Source organism: Nomascus leucogenys, chromosome 20 (assembly GCF_006542625.1).
Source record: "Nomascus leucogenys isolate Asia chromosome 20, Asia_NLE_v1, whole genome shotgun sequence".
NCBI lineage: Eukaryota > Metazoa > Chordata > Mammalia > Primates > Hylobatidae > Nomascus > Nomascus leucogenys.
The window spans coordinates 52,771,468-52,790,191 of record NC_044400.1 but is presented as its reverse complement, the minus strand read 5'-3'; the positions used below and the strand labels follow the sequence as shown (position 1 = coordinate 52,790,191).

At 36.3% G+C, this 18,724-nt stretch overlaps 1 pseudogene; it reads right to left on the bottom strand.

Moving 5' to 3' along the window:
* Nucleotides 1-16,617: 16,617 nt before the first annotated feature.
* Nucleotides 16,618-17,446, bottom strand: LOC100597832 (annotated as a pseudogene).
* Nucleotides 17,447-18,724: the final 1,278 nt, after the last annotated feature.

Genomic DNA, 18,724 nt, shown 5'->3' with positions numbered 1-18,724 from the left:
TTGGAACCCAGTTCTTGAGAGCTGAACATAATCATCCTTAATCCGTTTGACTGCTTACTTATTACTTTGAAGAGTGGGGAGAAAGGGACTTCTACTGAGTTTGCTCTCCAGTCCATGCCTGTTTAAAGAGTGCAGGTGAATAATCTATATTTCAAAGAAGGATGACCTTTACTTGATTTAATGGAATCTCACTTTCAATATCTGAAATGAGAAAATGATTAAAGTTTTGGTTGATAGGCAAGATGTATTTTAGCAATAGATAAGCATAAAAGTCAGAGACTGTCAGAAAGGATTTTGATTTTCTTTAATATTTAAGTACTTCATATGAATCCTGGTTTATGCATTAACAGTATATTTTTAAGTTGGATTACAAGTCCTGCATGTTTTATATAATTCCTAATTGGTTTCTGACATAGGTAAAGATATTGGGCAAAGCAGGTATATTTTTGTCGGGGTTTTCATAGAGACTAGATCTATTCTGTTCTTAAAAGACCATTGGAGAATATAAGAGTCATTTGACACACTGCTTTAGAGAGTTTACAATTCTGTTCGATATGATTTTAAATTATAATCAATTTGAATTTCAATGCCTATGTTTTGCTGTCACCTGTATTCAAGGAATTTCTCTCAACAAATTAACAGAAAAATAAATCTAACATTTATGGAGGATTCACTAGATAGCATGTGCTTTTCTAAGTGATATACATTTAATCACTTAGTATCAGTTCATTTAATCTGTATCAGTATCAATTCATTTAATCTGCCTCTAGACCAGTACTTGACCCACAATAAAGACGTGTTGAACAATGAACAACTCTATGAAGCAGGATTGTTAAATGTCCCCATTTTGTAGATAGGGACTTTGTGACAGAGATAAGTTAAAGAGCTTGCCCTTGCCCAAGATCATAAAGTAAGTAAGTAGTGAAGCTCTGGGTTTCAACACAGGTCCCATGCTAGCACACAAATTTCTCACCATGATGCTCTGCCATGTATTCTTCACACTAACGATAGCATATAAATTATATGTAAATAGGATTTTGTAGAAAACACTTTTGCTCACCTTCCATTTATTCCTAAAATCATAGTGTATCTTAAAATCATATGTACCTTATCCCATTTTTAAACGTTTTAATCTACACTAGTTACACTTATCTACACTTAATAGGTGAATGCTTACATGATTCCTTGCTATTGTATATGATAGGATACGTATGAAGTGACAGAGTAAATGTATAAACATAACTCCTAGGGGATTAAAAAAGAGGTTATAGTCTATTTATGGATTCAGATATATTTTGTTGCGGAAGAAGAATGTATGATAAACATTCAAGCAAGATTTTAACTGTTGAAAACATCTCAGGCAGTGAGAACACCACGAATAAAATGAGAAGGCAGGTAATTACAGTGATATTATACAATACTTCTTGGAAGTCAGCTCACAGCTACAATCATAGTACATTCTAAGTTTCTTCTATGCAAGCAAAAAATGCGGCACATTCCCTGACACTCTCAGGGTTGTTATTGGTGACCCAAATCTGTGACATCATCAGCTTTCTTTATCAAAGCCTTTAGACTGCCCCTTGTAAAATCCAGGAGAGTAAGATAATTCATAATTAACTAGGAAAGAAAACTTATGTAGAATCCTCAGTCTAATGTGTGTTAGTGTTGTCATGTTGGGCAAAATAATTAGCTCCTTTGAATCTATTTTCTCATTTGTAAAATGGAGATAAATGTTAATGTTATCTTCTTAAGAGAGTTTTCTGTGAGACTTAAATAAGAACCTTGTAATTTACAATGACAGTGCATTGTAAATTACAAAACGTTACCTATCTATTTCATGTAAAATGTCACCACCATGCAAAACAGTCACTCTATTTTACTTCTACCTTTTAAAGTGGTGTTTTTGTCACTGGAAATATAAGAGCCTTTTCTATGAATACTTCCAGTAATATATGAAGACAATATAGACAGAATTTTTTAAAAAATTGAAAATTAAAAAGCAAGAAAGTCAACAAATATTTTGGATATTTAAGAGAATACTATAAATCATAGGAAGATAATTTGACAAAATCAGAAGGAAAAAAAAAACACCTGGCAATATCTTCTGAAAACTGAACTCAAATTCAAATCAGCAGTGTCACAGTCAGCAGCTCAGAGAGAGTTCTGTCTAAGTTGGCTGCTGCTCAAGCCTCCTCCCCCCATTGCCAAGTGGAGATTTCTCCCTGCCCCCACACCCCAGCCCCCAGGTTCCCCATCAGTCCTTGCCTAGACATCATGAAGGCCAACTTCATTATGCCCTGATTCCTGTTCAAGTCAGTCATCATCTGAACCCTGGGATTGCTAGGTTATTTTCAATTCTTGTATTTTATTCTCTTACACAGCTGTGTACAAACTCCCTTTGAACTCTTTTATCTACCCCTGAACAACTGAGTTTTTCCATCTGGAGCATGCCATTATCAGCAAAATCTCCTGAAGCTCTATTATTTCCCTAAAGATTATTTTTGCCTTCTTGCTGTAATACAGCTTTCTTCCATAGGACTTGGCTTCATATGAAATCTCCAAAATGCTCATGGTGATATTCTTTTCCGTGATTCACCTGAAAGAGAGGCTAGGTGTTTTTCTTGAACTTCATGCCCATTTTCGGACCATTTTTCCCTTTTCCTCCAAAGAGCAGGCAGTATTGTCTCAGAGTTTCAGGAGTATATCATACATATGGCTCCTCATTTCAGTGATTTGCCAATCTCCAGGTCACTCTCAATCTCTTCTTGAAGATATTTGCTGGTCCACTGTCTCTCTAATTTGTTCTTGCCATATTTTTGGCAAGGCCAGTATTCTCATAAGTCAGTCTTTGAGTATCTGGACTTCCAGTTTCTTCACTTCTTTTCTATTTATCTTATCTCCTATCCTACCTCAACATCTCACTTTCCAAGCCAAAACTCTAAAACATATCATTACCAATAACTGTAGACCCTCCATAATCCCAAATTCAAGCATTCAACTCCATTCTACCTCTTTCATACACATAACTCTACCCAGACACTAATAATTTCTTTATCCTTCTAAGAATTTTAGATCAATAATTATTTTTCCTCTTCATGGCCTCTCATCCACTTCTTGCTCTCACTTCACTTGCTATCCAACTTAAATTCTGTGCTTCAGCAATGTAATCTCTCCTTATTTTATAATCTCAATAGTTTTGCTTGATTTCCATTCCTCAGATACTCATGGAAAATACCCAACCCTTCTAAAGATCTGCTGGGTTGGCATCTACGCATGCAACCATACCAACTGATCTCACTGGTAGATATGAGTTACTAACACTCATATCAATTAGACCCTTAATGCTTTCCGATATTCATACTACGTTTTGTTTATCCATTCACTTACCCAAGCTCATGGATATTAAATTTCTAGTTTTCTTGGCTAAACCTCCACAACTTTATTCTCTATTCTCATGGATAGAAAATGACATTTTTATTTTACTAAGAAAATATAAATGACTAGGAGGAAAAAATATTCACCAACAACCACTCTTTTGATTTGTTCCCATATGCCACTTTATTAATATAGATTTATGCTTTGTACTTTTGTCTAAGACAAACTCATCTGTTTATGCATTATATCTCAAATCCTCTCACCTGAATCCAGCCCATTACTTCAGTAACACTTGCACTCTCTCTTACTGTCTGATCCACTCCACTGCACATAATCATACTAATATTTTTCTATCTTAAAATGTAATAAATCCTTTTCCTGAGCTCATATCCTTTTTCAGTTACCACCCACATTTTATCTGCTCTCACTTATAGCAATAATTCTCTAACAAACAAACAATAACAACAAAAGAAATCAACGTGTAAACTTGAGGTATTCATATCCTCTGCTGCCTTAAACTAATTCCATTCAGGTTGGTCTCCAGCACTCCACACTGCTCTTACCAGGATTAACAATGGCCATAACCTTAATAAGTCAAGGTCAATTTACGCCTCTCGTTTAACTTGACATGGCAATACAACTGATGCAGATTATCTCTTCTACCCTTTGTGATACTGTATTTGCTTACACACACACACACACACACACACACACACACAAATCCATTATTTTCTTTCTACTTCTTGACTGCTTGTAGTTTTTCCCAATCTCACCAGCTTTTAGCATTGGAATATCCAGAGCTCACTTCTTGAGCTTCTTTTGAAGTGGCTAAACCCCTGCCTTGGGAAACCCAGAAACACTCTTTTCTGGGCATAAATATAGATGAAGCCCAATTTTTATAGTCACATACAATTATTTTTATCTAAAACAATGATAAAATGATATATATTGAGGTCAGCAAGTGGCGAGTGACCGAAGCGATTAATTTCTGCTATTGCAATAGTTTAACATAAATCTTAGCAGGGAAATAACTAAAAATTTTCCTCAGGCCATGTCTTCTTAGATAGCCAGTATGTCGTAATAAAAAGAGAAATGAGAAAACTTTAGCATACCTAGATTTGATTCCTGTGTTAGCTAATTATTATTAGTATAACTCTTAGGTTATCTTTGAGATTCCTCATCTATAAAATATGGCTAGAGCACAATACTCTGCAATTTTACAAGAGATAAAGTCAGAATTTGGCTTTGCTTCCAGATTCTAAGAATGAGTTATCTCTTCTTTCTCCTCCTCAAAGACAATCATTTCCCCTGCACTCTTGATCCTTATTCTCTGTTATCTCTAGACCTTGAAGCATCATTCATTTGCAGTCTCTTTGAATTCCCAAAAGTCTCTTTATTTTAATTTACTCTATAAACTTGCTTGAGCCTCTCAAATCCTAAAGGATTCTAGGTCTCTCCAGCAGAATTAACATACCAATGCCTCAAATTCAGTAAGCCCCAATCAATTTATATATTATCCATTAAATCTAATACCTTCTGGTAATTTCCATGCCAATGTTCAGCATTGTTATTCAGCCAGTCACCCAATATGGAAATCTAGAATTGCACCTTTGACTTTACCATCTTCCATATCCACCACATCTAATTAATTACCAAGCTTTATGTCTTGTATCTCTTAAATTTTTTCTCAAACCTATACCCCTCTTTTCATTTTTATACTCACTGCTGTAATTTAAGTCTTCATTATCTATTTCGCAGAATATGGCAAAGGTCCTATTTGATCTTACTGATTGGCATAGCTGCTTTATTATACTTGTTCAATCAAAATTTTTATAAAAAATTCAAAACTGATTATCTCAGCTCCCTGAATAAAACAACTGTTACCCTCATTTTGTAGTGCTTCTCAAAACGTTTTGAACAATATACTCCTAATAAGCAAAGAAGAATAGCTTACCACATACCTTAAAGTTTGTGTATTCTATTTTGTACCGTCTATCCTAATTTTTTAAAAAAATATATCATCTTACATTTTAGTTAAGGAAATCTCCCTATTATCCATTCTAGTTTTCTGCTTGTGGATCTGGCTCCTCCATTAGACTGAGAGCTGCTTCATGAAAAGAGATCTTTCTTATTCATCTTTGTTTTGTCAGTATGTTATATATTGTTTGATTTATAGAAATAACTCACTAAATAATGGCCTAGTGAATAGACAAAAGAAAAAAGTATTTTCCAGTATAATACTAAAATATTAAGATTTATTATAAAGATAAACTTCCAGAAAATAAAAATAAAAATAAATCTGAACAAGTTTATAGATTGCAACATTATTGAATTTCTAAACCATTGAAAACTGCCTACATGACAAACATAGGCAATTGAGTAAAATATAGCTTACTGTGATCAGAAAGATGTATTATGTAACTGCACAAAGGAAAGATACCTATTTACTGATAAGTTAATTTCAGATACAGTAAGTTAAAAATTGAAGGGTGAAAAAGATTATATACATATGTAGGTATGCACAATATTTTCAGTAAGAAAGAAGAAGAAATAAGAAAGCATACAAGTATCTAATTATTTTGCACATACTCATTAAACATTTTTGGCTGACACACTTCTTAAGAGCTGCTGTGTTCTCTGGGCATCAAAACAGAGGTGTATGATCTTTGTTTGCAAATTATTGATGATGCTAATTTTTATCAGTAGGTTAAAATGTTTTTTATTTTATTCACTTCACAATCACTGTTTTTTCTTTTGTAGTTAATAATGAATTCAAGGCACAATCCTTCAACAAAATATAAAATATTCTGTTCTTCATTAAATGACCTCTCCTGCTGATTAAGCCTTTAGTAATGATTCATGGTGGAAACAATTTTTATATGTTTGTTGTAAAAGGTAATTTTCTAACTTTATTGTTTCTACTGCATTTATTAATTGATAGCCTATTGAAAGAATTTTCCTTCTTCCTAACTAATTTATTCATTTATTTTGTACATGTGTATGTCTATATGCTCCTCGACTTACAATGGGGTTATGTTCTAACAAATCCCTCATAAATTGAAAATATCAAAAGTTAAAAATGCATTTATTACACATAACCACTGAACATCACAGATTAGCCTAGCCTATGTAAACAGTCTCTAAACAATCACATTATCCTACAGTTTGGTGAAATCAACTAATGCAAAGACTATTTTATAATAAAGTAAAACAATTTTTATAATAAAATAAAAAATACTACTTTATAATAAAGTGTTGAATATCTCATGTAATTTATTGAATACTCTGCTGAAAGTAAAAAACAGAATAGTTATATGGGTACTTGAAATACAGTTTCTATTGAATGCATATAACTTTTGCACAATTGTAAATTCAAAAAATCGTTAAGTCTAACCATTCTAAATTGAGGACCACCTGTGTTCATTTTCAATAGAGACTCACAGAGTCTTACTTTATGCAATGTGATAAAATTCATTAACATCTTTATATATTTTCATGCTCAAATTGTGCCTATTTGGCTAGCGGACTTCAAGCTGGTTTCTCTATCCTATCAACACACACTCACCATCATTTTACTCACTTTTGCAACATCAAGCAAGATATTTCTGCCGTGATTTGTAGCTTCCCTGTCCCAAACCTGGAATTAGTCAGTTTTGAAAAATTCCTAGTTTTTTTTGTAGTGTTTAATGGTATTCTAAATCTATGTTGGTGATCAACTGCCATGTAACAAGTTACTCCAAAACTTGGTGGTTTAAAACAATAACATACGTGTTATTTCTTGTAGTTTTTGTGGGTCAGGAATTTTAGAGGGCTCGGTTGAGCAATTCCGGCTTGGGTTTCTGATGAAGTTTCTGAGGTGTACATTGGAACTTCAGTAATCTACAGGGGTTAGGTGGAGGGGAGAAAGTGGTTGAAAGAGATAGGTGAGGAGTGACACTTCTCTGAGTATAATTTTGACTATCCAAATCAATTTTTAATAATATATATATTCAATTACATGAACAAGATGAAAAATAAAAAGCTAATATAAATAAAAACAAATGAATCCAACTGTTTTTCAAACCACATTAGAGGTAGAGATTTTCAAATGGAAAAGAAGATATCCTATTACATTTTGGATAGATTACTTTGACTCTATACTCTCAGACTAAAGGAAAACAGAACAATGAACAAATCTTGAACTTTTCTTAGTATGAATGAGCATAGAAGGTGTGAAGCCATTTTAGGCCTATTGAAGGATTTATTGGATGATTATACTTATATTCAAACTCATTATTTTATAATTTCAAGTATTTATATACACACATGCATACACATATGCACACATACATGTGAGGAAGAAAACGTGATAAACAGAGCTGGGAAAGGCTATGAAAGAGAGATTTTGTCAACGCCAGGCCTGCCTCACAAGAGCTCCTGAAGGAAGCACTAAACTTGGAAAGAAACAACCAGTACCAGCCACTGCAAAAACATGCCAAATTGTAAAGACCATTGATGCTATGAAGAAACTGCATCAATTAATGAGCAAAATGACCAGCTAACATCATAATGACAGGATCAAATTCAAACATAAAAATATTAACCTTAAATGTAAATCGGCTAAATGCCCCAATTAAAAGATACAGACTGGCAAATTGGATAAAGAGTCAAGGCAAATCAGTGTGCTGTATTCAGGAGACCCATCTCACATGCAGAGACACATATAGGCTCAAAATAAAGGCATGGAGGATGATCTACCAAGCAAATGGAAACCAAAAAAAAGCATAGGTTGCAATCCTACCCTCTGATAAAATAAACTTCAAACCAACAAACATCAAAAGAGACAAAGAAGGCCATTACATAATGGTAAAGGGATCAATTCAACAAGAAGAGCTAACTATCCTAAATATATATGCATCTAAATATATATACAGGAGCACTCAGATTCATAAAGCAAGTTCTTAGAAAACTAAAAAGAGACTTAGACTCCCACACAATAATAATGGGAGATTTTAACACTCCACTGTCAATATTAGACAGATCAACAAGACAGAAGGTTAACAAGGATATCCAGGACTTGAACTCAGCTCAGCACCAAACAGACCTAATAGACATCTATAGAACTCTCCACCCCAAATCAATAGAATATACATTCTTCTCAGCACCACATTTCATTTATTATAAAATTGACCACATAATTGGAAGTAAAGCACTCCTCAGCAAATGTAAAAGAACAGAAATCACAACAAACTCTCAGACCACGGTCCAATCAAATTAGAACTCAGGATTAGGAAACTCACTCAAAACCACAGAACTACATGGAAACTGAACAACCTGCTCCTGAATGACTACTGAGTAAATAACGAAATGAAGGCAGAAATAAAGATGTTATTTGAAATCAATAAGAACAAATACACAATGTACCGGAATTTCTGGGACACATTTAAAGCGGGGTGTGGAGGAAAATTTATAGCATTAAATGTCCACAAGAGAAAGCAGGAAAGATCTCAAACTGACACCCTACCATCACAATTAAAAGAACTAGAGAAGCAAGGGCAAACAAATTCAAAAGCTAACAGAAGGCAAGAAATAACTAAGATCAGAGCAGAACTGAAGGAGATAGAGACACAAAAACCCTTCAAAAATCAATGAATCCAGGAGCAGGTTTTTCGAAAAGATCAACAAAATTGATAGACCACTAGCAAGACTAATAAAGAAGAAAAGAGAGAAGAATCAAATAGACACAATAAAAAATGATAAAGGGGTATCACCACCGATATCACAAGAATACAAACTACCATCAGAGAATACTATAAACAACTCTAGGCAAATAAACTGGAATATCTAGAAGAAATGGATAAATTCCTGGACACATACACCCTCCCAAGACTAAACCAGGAAGAAGTTGAATCTCTGAATAGACCAATAACAGGCTCTGAAATTGTGGCAATAATTAATAGCCTATCAACCAAAAAAAGTCCAGGAGCTGATGGATTCACAGCTGAATTCTACCAGAGGTACAAAGAGGTCCTGGTACCATTCCTTCTGAAACTATTCCAATCAATAGAAAAAGAGGGAATCCTCCCTAACTCACTTTATGAGACCAGCATCATCCTGATACCAAAGCCTGGCAAAGACACAACAAAAAAAGAGAATTTTAGACCAATATCCCTGATGAACTTCGATGTGAAAATCCTCAGTAAAATACTGGCAAACCTAATCCAGCAGCACATCAAAAAGCTTATCCACCACGATCAAGTTGGCTTCATCTCGGGATGCAAGGCTGGTTCAACATATGCAAATCAATAAGCGTAATCGATCACATAAACAGAACCAATGACAAAAACCACGTGATTATCTCAATAGATGCAGAAAAGGCCTTTGACAAAATTCAACAGCCCTTCATTCTAAAAACTCTCAATAAACTAGACGTTGATGGAATGTATCTCAAAATAATAAGAGCTATTTATGACAAACCCACAGCCAATATCATACTGAATGGGCAAAACCTGGAAGCATTCCCCTTGAAAACCAGCACAAGACAGGGATGCCCTCTCTCACCACTCCTATTCAACATAGTATTGGAAGTTCTGGCCAGGGCAATCAGGCAGGAGAAAGAAATAAAGGGTATTCAATCAGGAAAAGAGGAAGTCAAATTGTCCCTGTTTGCAGATGACATGATTGCATATTTAGAAAACCCCATCGTCTCAGCCCAAAATCTCCTTAAGCTTATAAGCAAATTTGGCAGTCTCAGGATACAAAATCAATGTGCAAAAATCACAAGCATTCCTATATACAAATAACAGACAAACAGAGAGCCAAATCATGAGTGAACACCCATTCACAATTGCTATCAAGAGAATAAAATAACTAGGAATCCAACTTACAAGGGATGTGAAGGACCTCTTCAAGGAGAACTACAAACCACTGCTCAATGAAATAAAAGAGGATGCAAACAATTGGAAGAAGATTCCATGCTCATGGGTAGGAAGAATCAATATCGTGAAAATGGCCATACTGCCCAAGGTAATTTATAGATTCAGTGCCATCCCCATCAAGCTACCAATGACTTTCTTCACAGAATTGGAAAAAACTACTTTAAAGTTCATATGGAACCAAAAAAGAGACCGCATTTCCAAGACAATCCTAAGCAAAAATAACAAAGCTAGAGGCATCATGCTACCTGGCTTCAAACTATATTAAAAGGCCACTGTAACCAAAACAGTGTGGTACTGGTACCAAAACAGATATATAGACCAATGGAACAGAACAGAGCCCTCAGAAATAACTCCACACATCTACAACCATCTGATCTTTGACAAACCTGACAAAAACAAGAAAGGGGAAAGGATTCCCTATTTAATAAATGGTGCTGGGAGAACTGGCTAGCCATATGTAGAAAGCTGAAACTGGATCCTTTCCTTACACCTTGTACAAAAATTAATTCAAGATGGATTAAAGACTTAAATATTAGACCTAAAACCATAAAAACCCTAGAAGAAAACCTAGGCAATACCATTCAGGACATAGGCATGGGCGAGGACTTCATGACTAAAACACCAAAAGCAAAGGCAATAAAAGCTAAAATAAACAAATGGGATCTAATTAAACTAAATAGCTTCTGCACAGCAAAAGAAACTACCATCAGAGTGAACAGGCAACCTACAGAATGGGAGAAAATTTTTGCAATCTACTCATCTGACAAAGGGCTAATATCCAGAATCTACAAAGAACTTTTTACAAGAAAAAAACAAACAACCCTGTCAAAAAGTGGGCAAAGTATATGAATAGACACTTCTCAAAAGAAGACATTTATGTAGCCAACAGACACATGAAAAAGTGCTCATCATCACTGGTCATCAGAGAAATGCAAATCAAAACCACAATGAGATACCATCTCATGCCAATTAGAATGGCAATCATTAAAAGGTTGAGAAACAACAGATGCTGGAGAAGATGTGGAGAAATAGGAACTCTTTTACACTGTTGGTGTGACTGTAAATTAGTTCACCCATTGTGGAAGACAGTGTGGCAATTCCCCAAGGATCTAAAACTAGAAATACCATTTGACCCAGCAATCCCATTACTGGTCGTATACCCAAAGGATTATAAATCATGCTACTATAAAGACACATGCAGACGTATGTTTATTGCAACACTATTCACAATAGCAAAGAATTCCAACCAACCCAGATGTCCATCAATGATAGACCAGATTAAGAAAATGTGGCACATATACACCATGGAATACTATGCAGCCATTAATAAGGATGAGTTCGTGTCCTTTGCAGGGACATGGATGAAGCTGGAAACCATCATTCTCAGCAAACTATCACAAAGACAGAAAACCAAACACTGCATGTTCTCGCTCATAGGTAGGAATTGAACAATGAGAACACTTGGACACAGGACAGGGAACATGGCACACCCCAGCCTGCCGGGGGTGGGGGGCTGGGGGAGGGATAGCATTAGGAGAAATACCGAATGTAAATGACCAGTTGATGGGTGCAGCAAACCAACATGGCACATGTATACCTATGTATCAAAACTACATGTTGTGCACTTGTGCCCTAGGATTTAAAGTATAATTTAAAAAGAGAGAGTTCTTATGCTTGTGTGTCTGATAACAAAAACTAACACAAAGCCCTGTGAAAATCACAACCTTGCACAAAGATAATTGCAGACTTACACAAAAAATACTTCTCCAAGGACGTATGCCAAGCAATTGCTTGTATAACCTCAGAGTGGCACCAACTTTGTAATTAATCTATTTAGCCAAATATAATTATCTCAAAGCAATTATTTAATCCTCTTTATTTTTTTTTCTTTAGAAGTCTTTGTATTCTGTTACCTCCCTGAATACATACACAGTTTACTATGGCACTTGTACTTCTATTGCAGTGCCTTCTTCCAGAATAAATATATTTTTCTTTTGGAGAGCCTCCCTGTTTGTTATTTAGGTTGACAATTCCTATCTATCTATCTATCTAGCTAGCTAGCTAGCTATCTAACTTTCTATCTATGATTTATGTATCTATCTGCATGTATGTATATAGCTCTGTTCACTTAAAAGGCCCAGGAGCAGTAGTGTACCAGAAGAAATGAGCATGCATAATGCCAGTGAATCTTGGGATTTCTGTTGAACTCACCATCCAAGATTGACCCCAGGGATTCTTACCTTCTGGTATCGTTACCTTTATGCAGTTCATGTTCACACTGAACGAGAGATCACCTAGAGATACCAGAAGTGACTAGTAACTCCCAAAGCTATGCCATACAAAACATTGACACTTCTGAGACACGCAGGCTGACTGTTTTTCTGTTTTCATGTGGTCTAGAATAAAAGAACAAAAGTCTCTTAATCAAGCTGTAGACTTACCTAACTTCCAGCCATTCAGCAATAAAATACCCAAGAATTTATTAACCACAAGTGCTGCTTTAGGGGGCTATGGACTCCCCTGGGGTCCCACATGTGCAGTTAAACTTCAACTTAGAGTTACTCCTTCCTCATTTTAAGGCTAAAAATCACACCCAGGGGAGGAGATTACAATGCTAATATTACATGCTGTCTATGAAGAAGCATGTTGAATTACTGCACAAGCACTAGAGAAACCTCTTCTATACATGCCCTAATGAAACCCTTCCCTATAGAAAGACTCTATAAAACCAACCCAACACAGAGTGTTGGTTCCCTTGTGCACAAGCTAAATAAATTTTCTTTTTGTTGCTATATCTGGTAACCTCTCTTGATTTCTGCTCTGGGAGATTACAAGAATCCAGGGAGCTGATAACATTTCTATCTTGTTTCCTTGAAACATTCACTCTGGGGAAAGCCAGCCACACTATCATGATAACACTCAGCCATTCTTGGGAGATGCTCATATTGGAAAGAATTAAAGGCCTCCCTCCAACATGCCAGCCATGTGAGTGATCCATGTAGACTTCAGATCACTGTGGATCCAGTGGACACCTGACTGAGAAAATTCATGGGAAACCCTAGCCAGAGCCACTCAGCCAAGCCACTCTTGAATTTCTGACCCATAGCAACTGTAAGAGATAATAAATACTTAGTATTGTTTTAAGTCATTAAGCTTTGGGGAAACTTGTTAGACAGCATTTAATCACTAATGCAGTTTCTAAATACCATTAACCACTAAAAGCAACCAAGAATACTTGGAAAAATGGCTGCTTCCGGGTCTGGGACAGGGAAATTAGAAGATGAAATTGAAGCAACTTGCTATACCAGAAAAGTAAAGCGATGTTTAAAAATAATTATGGTTATATGTCAAAATATAAGATAATTCAGGTTGGCAGAGTTTCAACTAGCAAAATTGGTGCAATTTGGCATCACAATATAGAAAGATATGAAGTCTCATTGAATAAAATAGGACTCCATGAATGTATGTGGAAAATAAATACAAGCATACATGTATACAGATGTGCTTAAGTATATAAATAAATAAGAGAATAAATAGTGGAGAAGAAAAATTCTCCATTTCAGTAAAATATCAGCTGATAAATATAGATGAAATAATATAGTTAGATACAGTAATTTTTATAGCCAACATATTAAAAATTGATTCTGGTAAGAATCATCAATACATTTTTTTTTTTTTGAGACTGAGTTTCACTCTTGTCACCCAGGCTAGAGTGCAATGGCATGATCTCAGCTCACTGCAACCTCCGCCTCCTGGGTTCAAGTGATTCTCCTGCCTCAGCTTCCCAATTAGCTGGGACTACAGGTGTGCACCACTATGCTCAGCTAATTTTTTTTTGTGTGTGTATTTTTAGTAGGGATGAGGTGTCACCATTTTGGCCAGGCTGGAATTGAACTCCTGACCTGAGGTGTTCTGCCCACCTCAATGCATGTTTAATTAACTGGACGGCATTTGATGAGAAACAGAATACTTACATATTCTCAAAGGATATATTTTCAAACTTGTTAATAATTATAAAAGAAAAAAAGTAACCAGGAAGTAGATATAATGATATTTTAACCAACTGATCAAAGTTTACTTCATCAATAAACTGCAATTGGACATTTTAGGTCTCCATTTTGATGCCTTGAGAAGGACATAGTGTCAGTTAAGTAGTGTGCCAACCAAAACTGTATAACCTGAATCTAATCATAAGGAAATATCAGACAAATCTAAACTGAGAGAGGGTCTATAAAAGGTTTGTATTCTTCAAGAAATGTCACTGTCAGGAAAGAAACGCTGAGAAGCTGTACGAGATTAAAGAAGAGTAGAAAGATATGTAAACTTTATTCATTATGGGATTTGGGCCTGGATCCAATACTGAAAAATGATCCCTATACAGAAAATTATTGGCATCATTGAGTAAATTGGAATAAGGACTGGAGATTAGAATAAAGTATTATATTACTGTTAAATTTTTTGTATGTATAATTTTTTTTTTTTCGAAATGGAGTCTGGCTCTGTCGCCCAGCCTAGGGTGCAGTGGCACGATCTCTGCTCACTGCAACCTCTGCCTCCTGGGTTCGAGCGATTCTTCTGCCTCAGCCTCCCTAGTAGCTAGGATTACAGGCATGCGCCACTACACCCAGCTAATTTTTATATATGTGTATATATATATTTTTTTAACTCTTGAAATACAGAATTTTATTTAGAAACTATTTAAAGTCAAAAAAAAACCCCATCAAGAAAGACAAGGTGGAAAATGGGTTCCCAAAAAGTGTAATATTATGGCAACAAAAGTCTAAAAGGCCACAAAAGAGAAATAGCACCACTGTCATTGGAAAAATGGCTAGTTACTTGCATTTTTTGGCATTGTTAATCACTGATTCTGGATTTTCCTCTGAATTCCACCCAGAGTATGCACTACACAACAATTTTATCAGAAAATGCTTGCTTTCTACACACATTTTAGGACAAGCTACCAATTGCATTGATTTGCAAGAAGCAAATCAATACAAATACATCAGGGGCTGAACAATCTCAGTAGTGGGTGAGACACATTTTGCAGAATACTGCCAAACAAAAGAACTGAAAAGACTGTGGGAAAAGCAAATGAGGTAAAGTTAAAGAATGAAATATTTTAAATATTAATAATTAATTCAGACACAGTACTGTATTTTCTGCAAAAGAAAATTAACATTTTGTAACACACTAATGAATTTTATCTCCAAAGAGATTAGTGCACTGGCAAAGTATGCAGATTACAGTGGAGAGCTGTGGACAGCAGATACCGAAAACACCCCACTCTTGCAGATCCCAAGGTGACAATGGCCTTCATTGACCACTCCCTTTGCCAGAGGTCCAGAAAGAAATTGCAGCATGGTCACCTGCCTACTACACTTCCGACTCTAAACAGCAAACTTCAAGGAGCCAAAGAGCCATCCCCAGTGGGCAAGGGGAGCAGAGAAGAGAAACATGGTAAATGTAAACCTAAAAGACGGTAAAATGGGATACAATCCCCATTAAAATCCCAGAGATGTGGGCAAGTCCCCACAAGCAGTTGTTAGGTTAAAGAAACTGGGCACACCTCACTTCCCCAAAAACATAATACATGGAAATTTCGGGGATAACTGCAAAAACACAGAAATGCTCAATGAAAACCAAGCTCTTCACCTCGAACATCTCAGGGCTGAAACACATCCTCTATTATCCAGTCAACAATGCGTCTTGCTTTTTAGCAGGGATGCAATTGGTCAATGGCACCAAATGGCTTTACAGGGCAACTTTTTAAATGTTCCTTTTAACCAAAGCCTAGGCCTACGAGGATTCAAGCAGCCCTCTAAGACTTGTGATAGCAAGTTCCAAAGGTTCCAAGGTCTGGTGCTTCCTTCCCAGATACAACGTCAAACACAAAATCCCCTGTCATGTTACATTTTATATTTTGAAATATGGGAGCATATTTTAAATACTCTTAAGGCATTTATTTATTACAACATTCTCTGATTTCACATTAGCTTAAAATTCAATTCAGTCTTTCCATTTCTCCACTGAGGTCGCCGCCTCAGCATATTACACAACACCTTCTCCAGCACTCAGTGTGACCCTCATCCGCATGGTGAGCCCCAAGGTCAGCCTCTTTGTTTCCCAGGTGAACCAACTAGATGTTAATACTGCTCTGCTATAACGTAAACGCTCCTAATTCAAACTTATTTGAAAAGGAGTGAAACGTCTGCAAAGTGCACTTTAAGAAGAGGTACTTTTTGCTTATGAAAAGAAACCAGTGCGTCCTCTAAGGATAATAAAAGGGAGTATTTTACAGTTAAGCATATGATTTGGAGTAAAGAATTCAAATGTTGCTCTGCTGGTCCAGGCTGTTAATACTCTTCTTGCTCCTCCTGTGTGCCCCCTTCATCAGGTATCACAAAGCCTTCATCTGTGGCATACAGAATGTCTACAGTCCTCTGCAATACAGGGTTGTTTTCCCCGTCATTCTCCTGGCAAATCAATTCAATGTTCCGTAGCTTTCCGATGTAGAAATCCTTCTTTCTCCAAGTCTTCAACAGTAAATTTCAATGCATTGACATGCTGCATCAACTCAGCTGCCTCATCGTCCCCATTGCCCACACCGGGATTCTTTCACAACACGCCAGGACCAGCCTTAGGAGCCACAGCAGTTCTCTGTGTTGAGATAGGCTTCTGGGAAGTTGCATTGCTAGAACCTAGGTTTATTCAGAGCTGGAGCAACGAGGGAGTGAGCCTCTGCAGTTTCTTGACCTTGTCTGGCAGCCACAGGGTCATAGATTTTTCCATCATAGTTTACATCAAAAAACTTCTTGAACCACTGAACAAATTCAAAATTGTTCTGAAACTTTCCTTTTACTGATTTGTCAACAGGGATTATTTTGTAAACACCCAGCTTCTTAACACCTGCTTGTAGTATTTTGAAGTTCTGGATGTACTCATGTTCTAGCTTAGCTTGGAATTTCACTTCCTTCAAGTCAATGAAGCCAGGGAACAGCATGTCCATACACTGACAATATCCAGTTTATGGATATTGAGAACAACTGTTTGATCTTTGTCAGATTCAATTGCAGAGACTCATTGATTGAGGCCAGCATGTCACGACAACTTAGGTTATCACTGTTCACTGACATTAAGTATACGTTCACTGCCATCTTCGGCTCTCGCGTCCACTGCCCTCACCTGGCTCTAGTTTCTTCATCTCGTTCAAAGTGCCAGACCCCGCCCTTTTGTATTTTTAATAGAGATGGGTTTTCACCATGTTGGTCAGGCTGATCTTGAACTCCTGACCTCATGACCCACCCACTTAGGCCTTCCAAAGTGTTGGGATTACAAGCGTGAGCCACCGTGCCTGCCCTTTATAATTTTATTGTAGCTATTTTTTAAAATCTTCTTACTCTTAGCTAATGATAATTAAATATTTAAAGGTTAAAATGTAATAATTCCCGAAAACCAGCCTCATACATTAAAGAAAGAAATGCATATTATACACATGCTGAACATACATACACACATATGCATACAATATATACATATGAGAGAGAGAGAGAAATATCATAAAGGAAATAAGCTAGTAATTTTTAAAACTGTACAAGGGAGACTTTATTTTTGCAACTTGCACAAAGTTTGAAATTGTTCCAAAATAAAAATGTAAACTAATTACTAACTGGATTCAGTTGTGTTAAAACTAAATTTTCATTCCTTTAATATTTTATTTCATATGAGAGCCTTTATTTTGAGAGTAGAGAAATGGTGAAAATGTTAGAGATAAAGGTTAATTATTGGTGTCAGAAAGAAGAGAGAGGAGCCAGGTTCTGGATATAAAAATGAGTGAAAATTGCCAGTAAACAACAACAAAAAGTTATGAGCATGAGAGGAGGAGGGAGATGAAGAGGAAAGGCCATAATAAAGGACTTTGTCCTGGAGCACAAAGGATTAGAAAAGGGATTCAGGATTTATTGAGGCAGTTTAAAAAGTGAGTTTGGCAGGGCACGGTGGCTCACGCATGTAATCCCAGCACTTTGGGAGGCCGAGGTGGGTGGATCAGGAGGTCAGGAGATCGAGACCATCCTGGCTAACACGGTGAGACTCCGTCTCTACTAAAAGTACAAAAACAAAATTAGACAGGCATGGTTGGGGGGGCGCCTGTAGTCCCAGTTACTCGGGAAGGTGAGGTGGGAGAATGGCTTGAAGCCAGGAGGTGGAGCTTGCAGTGAGCCAAGATCACACCACTGCACTCCAGCCTGGGTGACAGAGTGAGACTCTGTCTCAAAAAAAAAAAAAAAAAAAAAAGTTAATTTTAACGGTTTTCCTCCATGTTTTTTGATTCTCTACTACAGTTGGAAATTATTCTAGCACTATGAATTTCACCTAATCACATGGAAAACGAAAATAGTATTTTTCTAACTGAATCTCATTATGTACACTCAATT